General features: G+C 36.0%; 1 protein-coding gene across 3 annotated transcripts in view; it reads right to left on the bottom strand.

Annotated features, from left to right (window-relative positions):
- Positions 1 to 17,982, bottom strand: part of LOC129762945 (uncharacterized) — a 169,943-nt gene that overhangs the window by 107,659 nt on the left and 44,302 nt on the right. The window contains exon 1 of one of the 3 annotated variants that reach the window (XR_008740757.1): positions 10,927 to 11,680. The exons of the other annotated variants lie outside the window; for them this stretch is intronic. The gene's annotated coding sequence lies outside the window, so the exon portion shown is untranslated. Of the gene's footprint in view, positions 1 to 10,926; positions 11,681 to 17,982 lie in introns of those variants that run through there. 3 annotated transcript variants of the gene reach the window in all.

Genomic DNA, 17,982 nt, shown 5'->3' with positions numbered 1-17,982 from the left:
TCTTGCTCATTTCCTTTCGTTTAACGTGGTATTAAAAGGGTGTCTGCATGGGGCACTAACTATCTCATGAAGTCCAAAGGGTTGAGCTTGTAATTTATATTCATATATCAATGTTGAACACGTTCGACAGGAGACAGAAATTGTAACTCGTAACAGCGAAAGCCCATACAAGTGCTGTTTTTCCGACAATTTTTGGATTTCCAATGGTGAAAAAATATGTGTACAACTGAAAATGTAGGACTGCGTTTAACATCAATGTATAGATGATGGTCCTTAGTTCATTTATAATCCTAGTCTTCGTTCTCTCTTTAACTTCCTCGGTCATCTCTCATTCACTTTCTCTTGACCATGGTTATATATTTCTAGATTTATCTCTGGTAAACTGCATTTAAATGGTATACGTATATTTTGAGCAAAAAGAAAGACAGCGGTGTCGTTGTTCGATGCAAGTTTTGCCGCGCACCCATAGCAATTTTCAACTCAATCGCATTCTCATTCTGCTCATTCTCATTCTTCTCATTCTCATTCTCATTCTCATTTTCATGGAATTTTTTTTGTGCGGTTTTTTTTTGTGCGGTATATGAAAACAAGCATATTTGACGAAGTTATCGTCCATTTACTTTTTTTCGATGGTTTATATGCATTTGAGTGCGGAAAAACATATTTGCGTCTCAATTATCCACTTCTGAAATCATTTCCCTTCTCCCATCAAATGCTCTAAGTTTTTCTAAGTTTTTGCATGACATGATATCTAACAGCATCACGTTTCGGCATGCAACTAAAAGCACAAAACAGCCACGCGCAACCGAAGAGGCAAACTGTCCCATCGCAAAGCAGGGAAACAAAAGGAAATTGAACGGTGAACGGTGTGGATTTGAGTTATTTTCTTGGGGGAAACTTTTTTTATGCGGTCCCTATCTACCGCACAAAAAAAGTTTTTTTCAAAATGTGTACCGAAAATGTGTACGTGAAGTTTTGCACGATTTTTTTATGCGGTTCCTATCCCCCGCACAAAAAAAGGTTTGCCTGTATATCGATAGCATTGCAAAAACATTCAAAAACAGCTAATCATCATGCATTATTCCATTCAAATTACCCAAAGTGTCTCTGGCTTACAGACCAGTAGAAAAAAAAAACCTACGTTCAGACTAGTAGCAAAATAAAGACGGACTTGTCAGAGAGAGAAAGAGAGCTTTTGGTTGGCAGCGAAAATATGGTCCAAACACTGCACAGCCATAACTGAGTGGATTTCTGAGCTGGCGCCCGTTCCTATAAAGATCTTTGTAATTTCAATTGCTTGCTTTCAAATCACTTTTTAAGCAATTCAAACAAGTTTTCGGGACAATAGTAACAAGCATATAACTTTCAGGCATTTTATCTGAGTGAAGTGATTACAAACCATTCCGTTCAGTCAGCAAAGAGATCTTCTTCTTCTTGAATGGCGTTAACGTTCCCTGTGGAACTTTTGCCGTCTCAACGTATGCATTAATTAGCGTCATTTATTAATACTTAGTTGAGATTTCTTAAGCCAAATAACACGCCTTGAATGTATTCCGAGGGGCAAGCTCTTGAATACGCGTGGCCACAGTGCAAGTCGAAGGAAATTTCTTTGACGAAAAATCCTCCGGCCAGAACGGGAATCAAACCCGAACACCCGGCATGACAATGTGAGACGCTAACCACTCGGCCACGGGTGCACTAAAAAGATATTAAGAGATATGAACGCTCAAAATCTTCCGCCTCCAATGTCACGCTTTCGTTTTCGAAACCTAGAACTTATAGAAAGAAATGAAAGACATTCGCCTACATTGATTTATAGCGACTGCAACATGGTTACATTATCAACACTCATTATAATTTCTAGTCCTAGACTATCATGTTATATGTAGAGACTTGAATCAATTTCGACGACTGCTTTTGTGTCTTATATATTAATTAGATTGCATGTAGATAATAAATTTTTCCCGATTAGATTTTATTAGATTCAATATTTTGATAAGACAATCTTTTCAAATCGACCTAATATCAAATCACTAAAAAGTGATTTCTAAAATTTTGATCAATTTCAAAACAATATCCGAATAGATAAACAAGCGAATCGAATAAAATAGTACCGTTGTCCTACGTCAACAATGCAGTCGTGTCCTATAGTGTCCACCCCCTATAATTTTTTTAATTTTTTTTTATCGCAAAACATTAGACCCGTATTTTTTTTAATAGGATGCCCATTTCCATTTTAGGGTGGTTCAAGAAATCTATTTTTTCCCTTTTTTTCGAAAATGACTTTTTTTTAAAAAAATCATAACATTTGAACTACTGAACCGATTCCGATGATCAACATATAAAATTGAAGCTAATTAGCTATTATTCTATATAAATACAATTCTTGCGAAAAAATTGCTGATCTTTTTTTTTTATCCCATTTATTTATTTAAGGCTCATTAGCATTTTAGCTGTAACAGAGCCGAATTTTAATCGTGTACATGTCACATGGTTATCATATCTATAATTAGCACATTACACAGTTGCCATTTGCCAGTATTCCTTCTATACCATTACATATGGTACATTCACACAGTAGCCATTTAGGCGTAAGGGTATTCTTTCTGTTCTTCCATTATCCAGTTGGACCACCGGACAGCGGAGACAGTTCATTGATCATTGTTGAGTTATTTATAGAACAGTAGCCCGATGTGTCTGGCAGAGCAGAGCAGTTGTATGGATGAATCGATCTTATTTCGACCGTGGATCGATCTCCATCGCTGATGATTGTCGCGTGGACGTAGCTATTCTGTAACAACACAAAGATGGTCAATGAGGGCCCTGAGTTTTGAACTCACGATCGATCGCTTACTAAGCGAACGCGCAACCAATGTGGCTACGGAGACCCCCGTTGCTGATCTTTTGAAAAAAGTCATTTTTGGAGAAAACGGGAAAAATGATTTTTCAGACAATGGGGCAATTTAAAAACAAAATTTCGAGTTATTGATGGCATTAGGTTAAACATTGTGTAAGCTAGAGATGGGCAAAACGGTTCATTTCAGTGAGCGGCTCAGAGCCGTGCGCTCAATGAAAAGAGCCGGCTCATTTGAGCGGCTCGACGGCTCTTTTCAAGAACTGGTTCATTCGGATATGTAAAGAATGGAAGACGTAAAAAATAAGGTTTAAAACAATAATCAGTGCATAGAAAAGTAAAAATATTACTTTACTAAAGGTTTTCTCTGAAATATTTCCATCACAATGATATTCTTTATTTTTTTTTATTTATAAACATTATCTTTCCAATGTTATATGATGGAAGTCTACTACATCTTTCACTGCAAACTTGTCTTGCTTTCGGAAAAACTCGCTCATATGGTACTGAAGTCGCCGGAATACATAATATTTTCAAAAAAAAAAGATACAGCCGCGGAGAGAAAAATTTCCTTTCATTCCACCAAAACGAAGGATCGCTTAGTCTCAGCAAATGTGGTTCCACTAAATGTTTATCTACAATAGATGTTGCAACAGCTTTTGGATCATGTGAGGATCGAAGATTGCCAACCAATGCATTAAACTCCTCCCATACAGATGACAGCGCTTCATCACCAACGATTTGTGGTAGTTTCGTAGATGTGTGTTCTATGGATGTCATTTTTAGCATCCTTATCAACGACTGGTGTGCATAGTTGTACTTTCTGTTATCCCCAAAACCTTGCTGCTTGAAGCGAGGATCTAACGGTATACTAAATCGTCTGACTCAAGATTTGTAGATCGCTTTACCAGCTCCGGAATCAATTTATACAGAGCTTTTTTATAATCACTAGAACTGATTTCACTTGATCCATACAATGTTGATCATGTCGAATTATCAGTCGGGAGAATATAGCAGTTTTCGATAACGACACAGTTTTCTCCCCGTTTTATATCCCAAACGTTTTTAAAATATTTCGAATGGAATATTTTCATGATTAACTGTATTATATTAGTCAAATCATTTCATTCTATACCCATATGCGGGTTGGATTTATCATAAATAACTGTGATTTACTAGTCAACCCCGTTCATCTGATACCCATATGACGGGGTTTTCAGAAGAAATGTAGTCTGCCATTTCGTAACGGTCGCCATTTTGGATTTACATTTTTCATGTGTTCTACTAGTCAAGTCCTTTCATTAGATATCCATATTGATGGGGTTTTGACGAAATTAGTTGTCTGTCGTTTCGTAACGGCCACAATCTTGGATTTCCATTTTACATAAATAACTGTGTTCTACTAGTCAAGTCCTTTCATTAGATACCCATATTGAGGGGGTTTTGGAAAAAAAATCATATTTCGCCATTTTGGGGTGGCGGCCATTTTGGATTTACATTTTTCATAAATAACTGTGATCTACTAGGCAAACCCTTTCATTTGATACCCATATTGATGGAGTTTTGACGAAATTAGTAGTCTGTCATTTTATAACGGCCGCCATCTTGGATTTTCATTTTACATAAATATCTGTGTCCTACTAGTCAAGTCCTTTTATTAGATACCCATATTGAGGGTGTTTTTAAAAAAAATACATATTTCGCCATTTTGGGATGGCGGCCATTTTGAATTTACATTTTTCATAAATAACTGTGATCTACTAGACAAGCCCTTCTATTTGATACCCATATTGAAAGGGTTTTGGCGAAATTAACTGTCTGCCATTTTGTAACGTCCGCCATCTTGGATTTCCATTTCACATAAATAACTGTGTCCTACTAGTCTAGTCCTTTCATTAGATACTCATATTGATAGGGTTTCGATAAAATATGTAATCCGCCAAAATTTACAAACATACAAACAGATAAATGAAACCGCTTGAAAAGTAGCATGAGAAACATATATTTCTTCCGCACTGCCGCATGCCACGGTTCGTCAGAACAAGCGTACGATTCACGGCTCTTTATCAATAAGCCAGCTCTCAGAAGAAACACGGTTCTTTTATGAACCGCAGTTCTTTTTTGAACCGTGGTTCATTAAAGAGCCGTACATATAAAAGCCGTTCATTTGAGAGCCGCGGCTCATTTTTAAAGAACCGTGGATCGCACGCTCTTTCTGACGTACCGGCTCAAATGAGCGGCTCGTGAGCGCTCGCCCATCTTTAGTGTAAGCTACATTCCACATTTATCAGATTTGAAAAATCACGCGTACAGCAGGAATAATTAATCGAAATTGTTTTGAACGCTCAATGGAAACCTTTTATAGCACCAAACTTCAAACTCGTTTTTCTCGAAATCATAAAAATGTCACATGGTCCGGTCTGACTTAGCACCGACCAAATACAATCAATAATTAGGAAAACAATATCCAATCTTTTCTTTTATTTTGTCAAAGAAGACTAGCTCATTGGGTACAATTTGATGTGTCGATCGTCTTAATAAGTCGTTCAAAAGTTATGAAGTCATTTTTGGAAAAAGGGGAAAAAATCATTTTTTGAACCACCCTAAAATGGAAATGAACACCCTAGTAGAATGATATAAAATATGGGTCTACTTTTTTGCGATAAGGAATAAACTACCAATTTTCACGAAAATCGGGGCACTTTTCCTTCGGTTCGGCATGGAATGGCTGTATTTATAGTTTTTAGCTTCAGAATGCATTCTCAGAATATGCACAAAAAAGCATCGTGCAGAGCTGGTAGATTCCACACTGCAGTGCAATTTCGTTTTTTTTCTGATTTTGTATATCAGCTGTGTGTCTAGAAGAAGAACGTTCGTGATGTATGCGTATTATTATTCTATCAGTTCTTCCATTGTTCAGCAGACCGGACAGCGGAGACAGTTGATATTGATCATTGTTGGGTTATTTATAGAACAGCAGCCCGATGTTTGTTGCAGAGCAGTTTTATTGCGAGCTTATTTGCAATGTGTATCTTGTTTCGCCCTCTCATGTTATCTTACATTGCCATACCATATATATTATACAAATCCTATACAAGTATTTGGGAGCAGTACTTTTTATGTTATTTTAAGGCTCATTTAATGTAATCAATCAAGATGCCAAAACATGTGCTAAAAATTAATTTTGGGTGTAGAGGCGAATTAATTTTCAAGTTTGAGGCCTTCACAATACAAGAAAAAAAACGACACAATTGTTGCCAGCTGACGTTCTGCTTCCATGTGGATGGTCTGTGACTTCATCAACTAAAAAACCGTGTTTGGGACAGCCACCAGACACCAGCTTTCCTAAAAGCTAAAGGTAGAGTTTCATATATTTTTTTAATTCGGTCTTTTCTTAGGCTAGAGACGAAAAAACTTGAAACATGGAATTCGGAACTGAAACAACGATGTGAGGAGTCTCAATTCGTCTCGTTTCTCCGAAGCAGATGGAAACGATATGTATAAACAACCTTAGTGAAACCTAAACCTAATCGGACGTTTCACAAGCTAAAGTTATAGTGATAAAAAAGCGAATCTAATAAAACTTATGCAATCTTATATAGTATTACTTGTGTTACTATGTTGGACATCACCCTCCTAATTTAAAAAAGATTGTGCAAGAAATTTATTTTTTAGTGTTTGGTGACATTTTCCTTTCTCTCCCTTTTCTATCTCTCTCTCTCTCTCTTTCTCTCTCTCTCTCACACAAACACACATAGACAGTCTCTATCTCACTCTAACTCTCTCTATCTCTCACTCTCACTTTCTCTTTCTCTCTCTCTCTCTCTCTCTCTCTCTCTCTTTTTCTCTCTCAAATTACGTCTTGTCATCCATCCGTATATTCAGAGAGAGCAGCAAAATAAGATTGGGAATGAGTTCGCAACCTGCACATAGCCATTCCCCGTTGTGAATCAAAATGCTAATTTTACCAACTTACGAGAAGATTTGGCCGACCAGCAGTTTTTCGTTTTCATCCGAACTTTTCTGCTTCGTAAAATGCATTTCCGACAGGAACCTTTTTTTTGTATGTATTTCCGTTGTTTATATTCAGGAGCTTTGAAAAAGTATTTTTTTATTCGTTCTCAAAATTTAAAAATAGATTTACTGGGATCTTATACTAAGAAGTCATCTTTCCAACTTAATGCTATTCAATCCAATTAACTGGCCGTGTTGTAAGCCCCAAAGTTGGTTCTGATAGGGAGTGATTGTGTACTTTTGCATTACTCGCACCCATTTTTATTTTTATTTGTCTGCAATGTCAAAGGTAGACTAGGTTACTAGGAAAAGGTTGTTATGGTAGCGTTGTGTTTAGTATATTTTAAGAAAATGGAAAAATGGTGGTGATGAAACGAATAGATAATCGCCTGTGACCGCAGTGTATTAGTTGCGTTAGCTGGTTGGTTTTGAACTTATAATTAGCCTTTTTCAAGGCTAGGATCATAGTCCTTTTTAGGGCCACCAAATTATTTTAATAAAGAGTTTTTGATGGAATGTCGAAGCATTATAATCTAATATCCTGGAAAAATAAGTGAATAGTTTCATAGTCCTCCGTTAAGAATACGACCTAAGGAAATTCAGAAGATCGGAAATCGATAAATTGATTCCTAAGTATAGATTTACCAGAAATTACTGCTCTGCAAAATTTACTAAAAACCAAAGTACCAGATCTTCCTGAAACCAGGGTGGTTCACCCTGAGCGCAAAATGAAAAAAAAAGTTTGATTCGTGAACAAGTTCACTCGACATTAAAATTCGTCTAAAAAAAGTGTACACTGATACATTGTTGCATAAAGCATAAGATTAGTATACTTCCTTGCTGTGATGGCTGAGAGCAGACAAACGACCGCAAAGCGTTAAGCTATAACTGATTTTTTTACAAAGGCGAATCCCAAATAAATTACATTTTTTTTCACAAATCCAGCTGTCGAATTAAAATGTGAAAATGAACTTTACAGAAAAAAAATTACATATTAAATACGCTGATAAACAAACTTACTCGTAAATTTAATGTAATATTGAAAACTCTTATATCTCAGAACAACCCCCTGCTTAGATTTTTGTTATATATTTTTATTAGAATATTTTTTTTTAATTTTTGAGGCTTCGAATATTTATAAAATTTAAAACTTTGCAACATCGTAATACCCAACTATGATTTAAAAAAATCTATGACTCTCGCTATAAAAATATTTGAAAAAAATGCACCGAGTTTTTTTAAATTAAGATCAATTTTTCTGAAAAGTATAATTTCTAAAAAATCTGAAAAAAATATATGAATACCCTATATACTAACAGGTCAATAATACATCGAAAGAAGGGCACCTCTACAGGAAAAGATTTTTTCCAACAACAACATTTTCATATTTCTTTTGAAGAATTACTACTATTATTTAACTCGTAACATTTTTGTATATGAGCTATTCATATAAGGTTTTTTTTCAAAATTTTATGAAAATTCTCTTTTGAGAATGAATCTTATTTTAAACAAACTTTTTATCGGTCCTTTTTAAAATACTTCTTTTATTAAATTTCCTTCTTTGACCAAAATTATGCAGGTCTTATATTTTTTGAGTTGGAGTTAGAAAAAAAACAAAATAACAAAAATTCCTAACTCAAAAACTATGAGACCTAAAAAATTTTAGCCAGAGAATGAAATGTAGCAAGTTGTTTAAGTTTTCAACAATAAATATTATTAAAAAAAAAATTAAAAATTTACACTGTATTTTTTTTCAAATTTTAAATTCACTCTTCTCAAGAGTATTTTATAAAACTTTTGAATAAAAATGAAATGAATAACTTATCCAATAACCAATATTTATATTAGTCCTATTTAGTCAATGAATTGTAATCAATAGTCCCGATAAATTCTCGAAAAACGGAATCCTACTTCAACATCAAAATAAAATTGGTCGCATGATCAGGGAAATTGAAACGTTTTATAGTCGTCATCATATGTACAAAGTTTATTGAAAAATGGAGAAAGGTAAATTTGACAAGAATTGCTCCTTCAGAAAATTTTGAAATTGCGCAGTTGATGACGCAATTTGAGGTGTCAAAATTTAAAGTGAAGACACGAAATCCGGAAAATCATAAAGCTGAACAATGATAAACCGCATAAATTTAGAAGTCTTGAAATGGATAGTTATACAAACAAAACAAAAAATAGAACCATCAAAGGCTTACCATGAAAAAGATACAAGATATTAAAATCCGAAAAATGATGAAAAATAAAAGTACAGAAAAATGTTTTTTTTTGTTTTCGAGATGTAAAGAAGTGGAAATTCGAATGAGAATTGTAATAGATTTAAGTTTCCTTCGAGAATATTTGATGAAGGGCCTGGCCGGGTAAGGGAGTAAAAAGTGCCCCCAAACCAAATCACCAGCTGTATGGCAAATATTGTAAAGGATTTTGGCAGTTTATTTGAACCCCTATGTGGTTTGACGTAGGATCTATAGTGAAAAACGTACTTTTTCGTTTATTTCACGCCATCCTCAAAAGCTTCGAGATAAAAATTTGAAAAAAATGCTGAATGTGCATCTTACTACGGTGTATCAACCCAAATTATCAAAAAAAAATTTATCAAAAATTGAAGTACTAAAAAAATATTGAAATAAAAAAAAATTTTTTTTTGGGATTTAGAGATTCAGTACTACTCTAATTCATATTTAAATGTGTCCCTACGGCTTTTCTAGATATGTGTCATTTTTTCAGTGTTGCGCGGTACAAAAATATGTTTTTTTAATATTTTCAAAGGGTCTGGCTGGGTACGGGAGTAAAAAGTGCCCTCAAACCAAATCACCAGCTGTATGGAAAATATTGTGTAGAGTACTAAATAAAACATTTTGGCAGTAGTACCATATGTTTGAGTCCTTATTTGGTACACCATAGGATCTATGGTGAAAAATGCACCTTCTCATTTTTTTCACGCCATTCTCAATAGCTTTGAGACAAAAATATGGAAAAAATACTAAATGTACATCTTACTAAGGTGTACCGATCAATATTTTCAAACAATTTCTTCACCAAAAAATCAAATATTAAAAAAAATCTTATTTAATATCCTATACAATATTTTCCATACAGCTGGTGATTTGGTTTGGAGGCACTTTTCACTCCCTCACCCGGCCAGGCCCTTTAAAGAATTTTTATACACATATTATTGCTTATTGTTTCAGGAATATTGTATAATTCCTCTTATCTAGCCTATTTCTATTATCTACTATCTAGCTCGGAAAAGTTTATATCATTTCTCTTGTTTTTTTCCATAGTTCGAATGATTTCAGGGAGTATTTTGAATCATAATGGTTGCTTTCACACCTCTTCGATTGAATTTGTCGTTTTATTAGCTTTAGATCATTTCAGTTGCTTTACGTTACACCACTTCAGAACACTGGGAACAGCTTACAAAGTCATTTTATTCAATTCAAACGAAATTTATTCAGAGCCATGAGCTTTGATCAAATGCGAATAAAATAATGTTAGACAAACTAATCCGGAAGGACGCCCTTGAGAAGCGCTCGAAAACAAAGAAATGAATCCATGAAATTCAAAAACCAACCGAAATTTTAAGCTCCAATTAAATAATGGATGAAGGCAATTAACACAGCAACTACCTGTCACTCTTAATTTTCAAGATCATCCCACGAACCACGGACCAAAATACCGTGGGCCCATTAAAATACAGTTACGAGCAGCCACCCACACCCCGCTGCTGCACTTCCGATGAGGTCACATCACAACCGATATCTTCTGTCAAACACGACACTAAGCCCTGTCGTAACGATATTATAACGATTTTCTGTTCCTTCCAACCGATTCAATCGCCTGCCTGCCTGTCTGCCTATCTTTTCTGACAGAAGTCTGCAGCAAAACGATGACGTCAGCCTAACAAACCCTTGTCATCGAGCCGTGGTGGCGAGGCCGGCTTTTACCAGTTAGGGGCTCTGTCTCAAGTGATTAAAAAATGACACAGGACGAACCGATATCACGTCGATTGAACGTGACGCCTTTCAGCATTCAGCCCTACAACTCACCTCCAGCGCTCACTCATTGCACAGATTCTTCTCATCCTGCAGTGCGCCTCGCAAATCTCCACAAATCGGCACGAAGTATTGAAGGGAATGCCAAATTTGGCAGACTGCCTGTGCATGCTTTATGGGGCGCTCCATTGGACGGCGTCAGCTCCTGCACCGAGGAGGACAACTTTACGAGCTCGAGACGCCGGCTGCGGCGGCGACATCACGACAATAACACATACGCATTGTCTGTTTTTTCAATTTAATATGTGATTCTTTAGCACTTTTTATGTGGTGTTTTTGAAGATTGATTCACTTTGAATACTCACTTCACATTGACTTTCAAAATTCGTGTTACAAGCAAATTACGTCACTTATTTATGTAATGGTGGAAAGCAACCATTTCCGTGAGCGGGACTTTTCACCCCTTCTTCTCAACATATTCCTTGTTTGGGTGGCACAACCTTCATTCTGGTCACAGGCGACGACCCATTCCGAATCGGATGGGTTCACACAAACACTCGCTCAAAAATACTCCCTGTAACCTTGTTTGTAAATCGACCGTACACTAGTTTTTACTGCATTCATTCACTCGTTAAATATAGTTACGCCTTATAGTTAGGCAACACAAAAACACCCCATCACTGATTTTGACATGTAATGAAACTGTGGTTCTTACGAATTACTCTCTCAATTCCATTTCCCGGCGAATTTTGACTAAGCAATCATCACTCGAAGCAGCCAATCTTCAAAGATAAAGAAACAAAAGCGATGCTTTTTGACAGCTCACCTTCGCCTGAGTGTTGGAAGGATAAAAATAACAGAATAAACCGAGCAAATATTTCCGTACATATGACTCTGACTTGGAGGAAATTGGCGAGCGCATGCGCTCGTTTTTCTCCTAGTGTCCTCCCCTTCTTATGCCACCGCAAGTTTCAAATATTATTGGAACAAGTAAATGAACTCTATTCAGATTATGATGCTCTCGAACATAAACTCAGTCGTTTTGTGCAGAAAGCGATCCATCAAATGGATGTTATCAAGAAGTACAAAACCATTCAGAGTCTCTATACAAACACCAGAAATTTATAGCCTCACTGCAGTTATCGCTTCCCGATGGCAAAGTGCCTCCAAAGTGTAGTCAACACACGAATCGCAACGAAATGGCGAGTTTCGGTTTTGGTTCGATTTTAATCAGTCCCGTGCACGTGGACGGCATACGAATGTGACTTGCGTACCATATGCTTGCCGCCGAGCCGAGCATCGAAGTTATTGGAGGAATAAAAACAACGCGCAAAGTGACTACTTCTGGCGATGGTAGATTCTGGTTTTTTATTTCTCTTGCACGCGAAGCAGAGAAAAACATTATCCGGTAGACGCAGATGGAATCTGAAATTTGCCAGGAATGACTTGAGAAATATTTCATACAGAGAAAAAAAGGGGATACTCTAAGAACGGGGAAAAAACTTGTCCAGCCAAAGAAAGCTGGAGATTCCACGGACTTTTTTTTAGGCCTACGACTGTTCCACACAACCAATGGTGCTGTCATACCAATACACGAGAATATTACACCGCATTATAAAATGAAATTGAATCTGATAGGTTTTTTACGCGGAAGATACGTACCTCTTAAAATAACCGCGTTAATTGGAAGATCAGCGAAAAAAAAGCGCATCAATGGGAAAAATTACGTGAAAAACCAAATTATATAAAATCCACGTAAGAATCGTAATTGGGAGCGGTACTTATTTCCGTCACAAGCAATAATTACTGTCATATGCTGTGTGGGAGGATTGAGAGTTTTGACATAGGACTATGTCTTTGATTTCTATATACGGGGGTCACTCTACGAAAAATGTAACGATTTTTTTTTAAGAAGGAGAGAGCTATTTATTTATTGGATCTTTTCAAAAGGGGAAAAGCCACAGAGGAAATACATTATCCATATTATATCTTAGGCATAAAAACACCTGCATATAATCGGTACAATATTCTTCTTAAACTAATTTTTACAATATGCTTGTATATCTTCAGTTCCCTTATATATGCAGTATAAGCATTCAAAATAATAGACCTTCGGCAGTCAAAATGACTGATATTGAGGTCCTTCTTTTAGGCAGCCCATGGTGCCGGTGAGAGACGTGTTGGCTCGGTTAGACCTTGATTACATGTCCCAAATATATGTATTCCTTAAAGCTATCGATCTTCGTGTGTGATTGTCCTTATACCCTTAGTTTTTCCTTTTCCTTTTCCTTTGTGAGAGATCGGATCCCTTCTTAAGAATAAGGTGAAATGTAAATACATATTAGATATAAGATAGGTTTAAGAATTGAGTGTGATGAGTGTGATTGAGTGTGTGAGTGTGATCATTGTCAATATATCCTCATATCCCCTCCTTTTCCTGAAGAAAATATGTCACCCTTCTAAACTCGAGTCTACCGCGAGTAATCGGTTTCCTATATTATTAACATTAGAATTAAGGAAAAATGTATATATACTAGTAACAATACAGTAAGGAGTTCGGCTCCTTTAAACCAATGTAACTGAGCCTGTAAAAATAAACGATTTAAATAAAAAAAAGGTCCTTCTTTTATATTCATTTTTGCACTCAAAAATCCAATCGAATTAGAACTTGGAATAATATGTAATTACACAATTATGGAAAACAAATATTTGCAATATTATGAATAACAAATATCATGGAATGTTATGAAAAGCGAACAACTTCAAAGCTTTTTTAAATCTTGGAAGTGGATGGATGTTTTTTATATTTACTGGCAGATTATTGTAATTTGTTATTGCAATGTAGATACAGCCCATTCTGAGATAATTTGTTCTCGGGACTGACACTCTAAGATGGTCAATTGATCGTATTTCATATCTGTGAATTTCCCCTCTGCTTTGCAAACTTACACTGCTCATAAGTATAATATTTTTTATCTTATAGACAAACAGAACTGTTTCAAAATATTTTATCTGATTAAAATTCAACATGTATTTATTTCTATACAAATCTATTGTACTTGAATCTGGGTTACTGTATTGTTCCCAAAAAATAATTCGCATGAATTTATTGATTGTTATAGCTATTTTGTTAATGACATAAGCAGGTGCATTCTGCCAAATGATATTCAGATACGTGATCTGCGAATGAACATGAGCATAGTAAAGATACTTCCTTTGCCTAAATGGCAGCATAAAACTACATCTTCTAAGCATTCCAAGAAATTTAGTTATTTTCCCGTGGATCTTATTAACGTGAATATTCCATTTTAGATTCTGCTGTATTGTTAAACCCAAATAAGTGATAGAATTAACTCTTTCTATTTGATCATTTCATAATTTCAATTCACATCTTATGTTGCTGAAACGATCAGTACTCGAAAGAATCATGAATTTAGTTTTAGAGGCATTAACCGTTAATCCGTTATGGAAGAACCAACTATTGATTAGGTCCAAATCGTATTGCATATCTATTAACATTTGGTCTGTATCATTAGTACTGTAAACAAGAACTGCATCATCCGCATATAATTGTAGTATTCCTCGCAATGGTAAATCAAAGATATCATTTATGTAAACATTAAACAATAAAGGTCCTAATACGGAGCCCTGAGGCACACCATATTGAACACCACTTTCTAGACTTCTGTGACCGTTAATTTCAACAATTTGCTTTCTACAGGGTGGGCCATTTAAAGTGGAAGGATTTGTTTTTGCAATAGCAAAGTAAAGAAGTGGAATTTTAAAATATTTTTTTTGAAATTCATTTATTTTGGTCCAAGGAGATTTGTTCTAACTACTTTTTGATTATGATATCTCGTAAATGACCGCCTCTGGCCTTGACCGCAAAATGTGCCCTTTTTTCGGCATTTTCCATCACTTTGCCCAATGTTTCGGCCGATATGGCAGCAATTTCTTGTCGGATATTGTCTTTCAGCGCAGCCAGGGTCCTTGGTTTACCAGTGTATACCTTGGATTTTAAATATCCCCATAAAAAAAGTCAGGAGGCGTCAAATCAGGTGATCTCGGTGGCCAGTCATAATCGCCGTTTTTCGATATTAATCTTCCGGGGAACATTTCGCGCAATAATTTGGTCGTGGCAGCCGCTGTATGGCATGTAGCGCCGTCCTGTTGGAACCAGTAATTGTCCAATTCATTTTCACGAACAAATGGCAATAAAAAATCGGTTATCATTGTCCGATAACGCTCCCCATTCACGGTTACCGTTGCTCCATTTTCGTTTTCAAAGAAGTACGGGCCGATGACTTTATCGGCATAAATGCCACACCACACAGTAACTTTTTGGTCGTAAAGAGGTTGCGTTTCGATGAATTGAGGGTTTTCAGTAGCATAAAACCGACAATTTTGTTTATTCACTCCTCCATTCAAGTTGAAATGCGCCTCATCAGACATTATGATTTTTTGCCAAAAGCCACAATTGAGAAGTTATTTTGAATGTACAGCTGAACAATTTCAGCGCGTTGTTTAGGTGTGTATTGTTCCATGGTTAAAATTGTACTGAAATGACGCTTCCAACGCGGTATGACATTTGTTAATCTGACATCTCTGTCAAAAGTTATGGGGTTGCCAGATGCTTCCACTTTAAATGGCCCACCCTGTATTACACAGATATGATTGAATTAGATTTTGCGCATTCCCTCGTACTCCGTATCTGTTGAGTTTCAATAGCAGAATATCGTGTTCCCGTGGCCGAGTGGTTAGCGTCATAACTAACATGCCGGGTGTTCGGGTTCGATTCCCGTTCTGGTCGGGGGAATTTTTCGTCAAAGAAATTTCCTCCGACTTGCACTGTGATCACGCGTATTCTAGAGCTTGCCACTCAGAATGCATTCAAGGCGTGTTATTTGGCATAGAAATCTCAACTAAGTACTAATAAAAATGACGCAAGTAATACTACGTTGAGACGGTGAAGTTCCTCTAGGAACGTTAGTGCCATTGAAGAAGAAGAAGAAGAAGATATCGTGTTGAACACAGTCAAATGCCTTGGATATGTCAACAAAAATAGCTGAACAAGTTCTTCTTTGATCAATACTTGATTGGATATTGTTTATTAGGCTAACCACCGCACTAAAAGTATTTGATCGAGGTTGGAAACCAAATTGATTCTTATTTATAAGATTATTAGTTGTAAAGAAGCTTGCTAGTCTGTTGTGTATAACCTTTTCAAAAAGCTTCGAGAAGGCAGGGAGAATTGAAATTGGTCTGTAATTTTCAGCTAGATTTTTGAGCCCTTTCTTGTAAATTGGTATTGTTTTGGTTTTTTTTAAGTTATCGGGAAATTCACCTTCATCCATTGATAGATTTTAAAGTGCTGTAGCTTTGGAACAATTATATCAGCATTATGTTTCGGAAATGTAGACGGTACCAAATCAATTCCAGCAGTCCTTGAATTTTTCAAATCGCGTATATAATTATCAACTTCAATGGCAGAAGCTGGAATCAGAAGAAGTGAACCAGAGATACTTCTATTCAATGTGCATATTTGTTCTTGGTTTACAAAATTATTCAACAAATTGATACGGAGTTCGTTAGGAATATTTGAAAAGTAATCATTAAATATATTACACTAGCTAACCCGGCAAACTTCGTCCCGCCCATTTACTTGATTAATTCTCGAGTAATGCAGAAATTTGTGTTTTATTTGTATGGCAGCCACCCCTAAGAGAGGGGGGAGGGGGTATCTAACCACCATAGAAACATTCATTGCACCCTAAAGTTTCCATATGCCTAATTTGGTTTAATTTGCTTGATTAATTCTCGGGTAATGCAAAAATTTGTGTTTCATTTGTACGGCAGCCCCCTCTAAGAGAGGGGGAAGGAGTATCTTAACTCCATAGAAACATTTATTGCATCCTAAAACCTCCACATGCCAAATTTGGTTTCATTTGCTTGATTAATTCTCGAGTAATGCAGAAATTTGTGTTTCATTTGTATGGCAGCCCCCCCTTTGAGTGGGGGAAGGACTGTCTAACCATCATAGAAACATTAATTGCACCCTAAAACTTTCACATGCCAACTTTGGTTTCGTTTGCTTGGTTAATTTCCGAGTAATGCAGAAATTTGTGTTTCATTTGTATGGGAGCCCCCCCTTAGAGAGGGGGAGGGGTCTCAAAATATCACGAAAACCTTCCCCGGCCCCAAAAACCCCTACATACCAATTTTCATGTCGATCGGTTCAGTAGTTTCCGAGTCTATAAGAATCAGACAGACAGACAGACATCACTCCATTTTTATATATATAGATAGATAGATAGATATATCAGTACTATTAGTTATTACTGCATATTGCAATTCGGTTACAGCAATCTTTAGATTCTTGAACTTTTTTTTAAAAACAATTTCATTCATTATGCTCCATACTTTTCTAATATCATGACTATTATTCTCAATTAAATTTTGATAGTACAGTTTTTGTTTCTGTCTAATGAGTTTGGTAACATAGTTTTTCTGTCTTTATAATTCAATTTGATTTGTGTGTTGTTGGGCCACTCTACTGTTTTCCGATACAGTTGTTCTCTTACACGAATATGATTTAGAACAGTTTGATCAATCCATTGAAACATAGAACAATTCTTTGATTTGATCTTTATTCGCTGCACGTTGTTTCTCAGAGGATTAGTTACCAGACTGCCAAACTCGTCCAAATCGGTAATTTGGTCTATTGATTCTCTTAAATCGACCGATACGCTATCAAAGTCATACTTTAGGTACTCAATATCCGTATTAGAATACGTGATATTTTCGATGGCTCTCAAACTAACTAAAACTGCTCTATGATCAGAAAAACTTACATCATGCAGGGCTAACGAGTATTCATAGTTACATACATCCGTTATTGCATGATCTAGGATAGATCTACACGTTCTGTTACTATAAGTGAAATTATTTTCATCAACTTATTAAGAGTTTCCAAACGCATATTACTCAAAATGGTTATTGCGACATATGTTGTGTTATATATAATTAGACAGGAAATTTATCCAGATTTTTTTTTGCTTGAAACATAAACAGTGAATGTAGTAAAAATGTTAACAATTTGACGATTTATTC

This window comes from Toxorhynchites rutilus, chromosome 1 (genome assembly GCF_029784135.1).
Source record: "Toxorhynchites rutilus septentrionalis strain SRP chromosome 1, ASM2978413v1, whole genome shotgun sequence".
Taxonomy (NCBI): domain Eukaryota; kingdom Metazoa; phylum Arthropoda; class Insecta; order Diptera; family Culicidae; genus Toxorhynchites; species Toxorhynchites rutilus.
The sequence above is the reverse complement of the archived record's forward strand: the minus strand, read 5'-3'. Positions and strand labels throughout refer to the sequence as shown.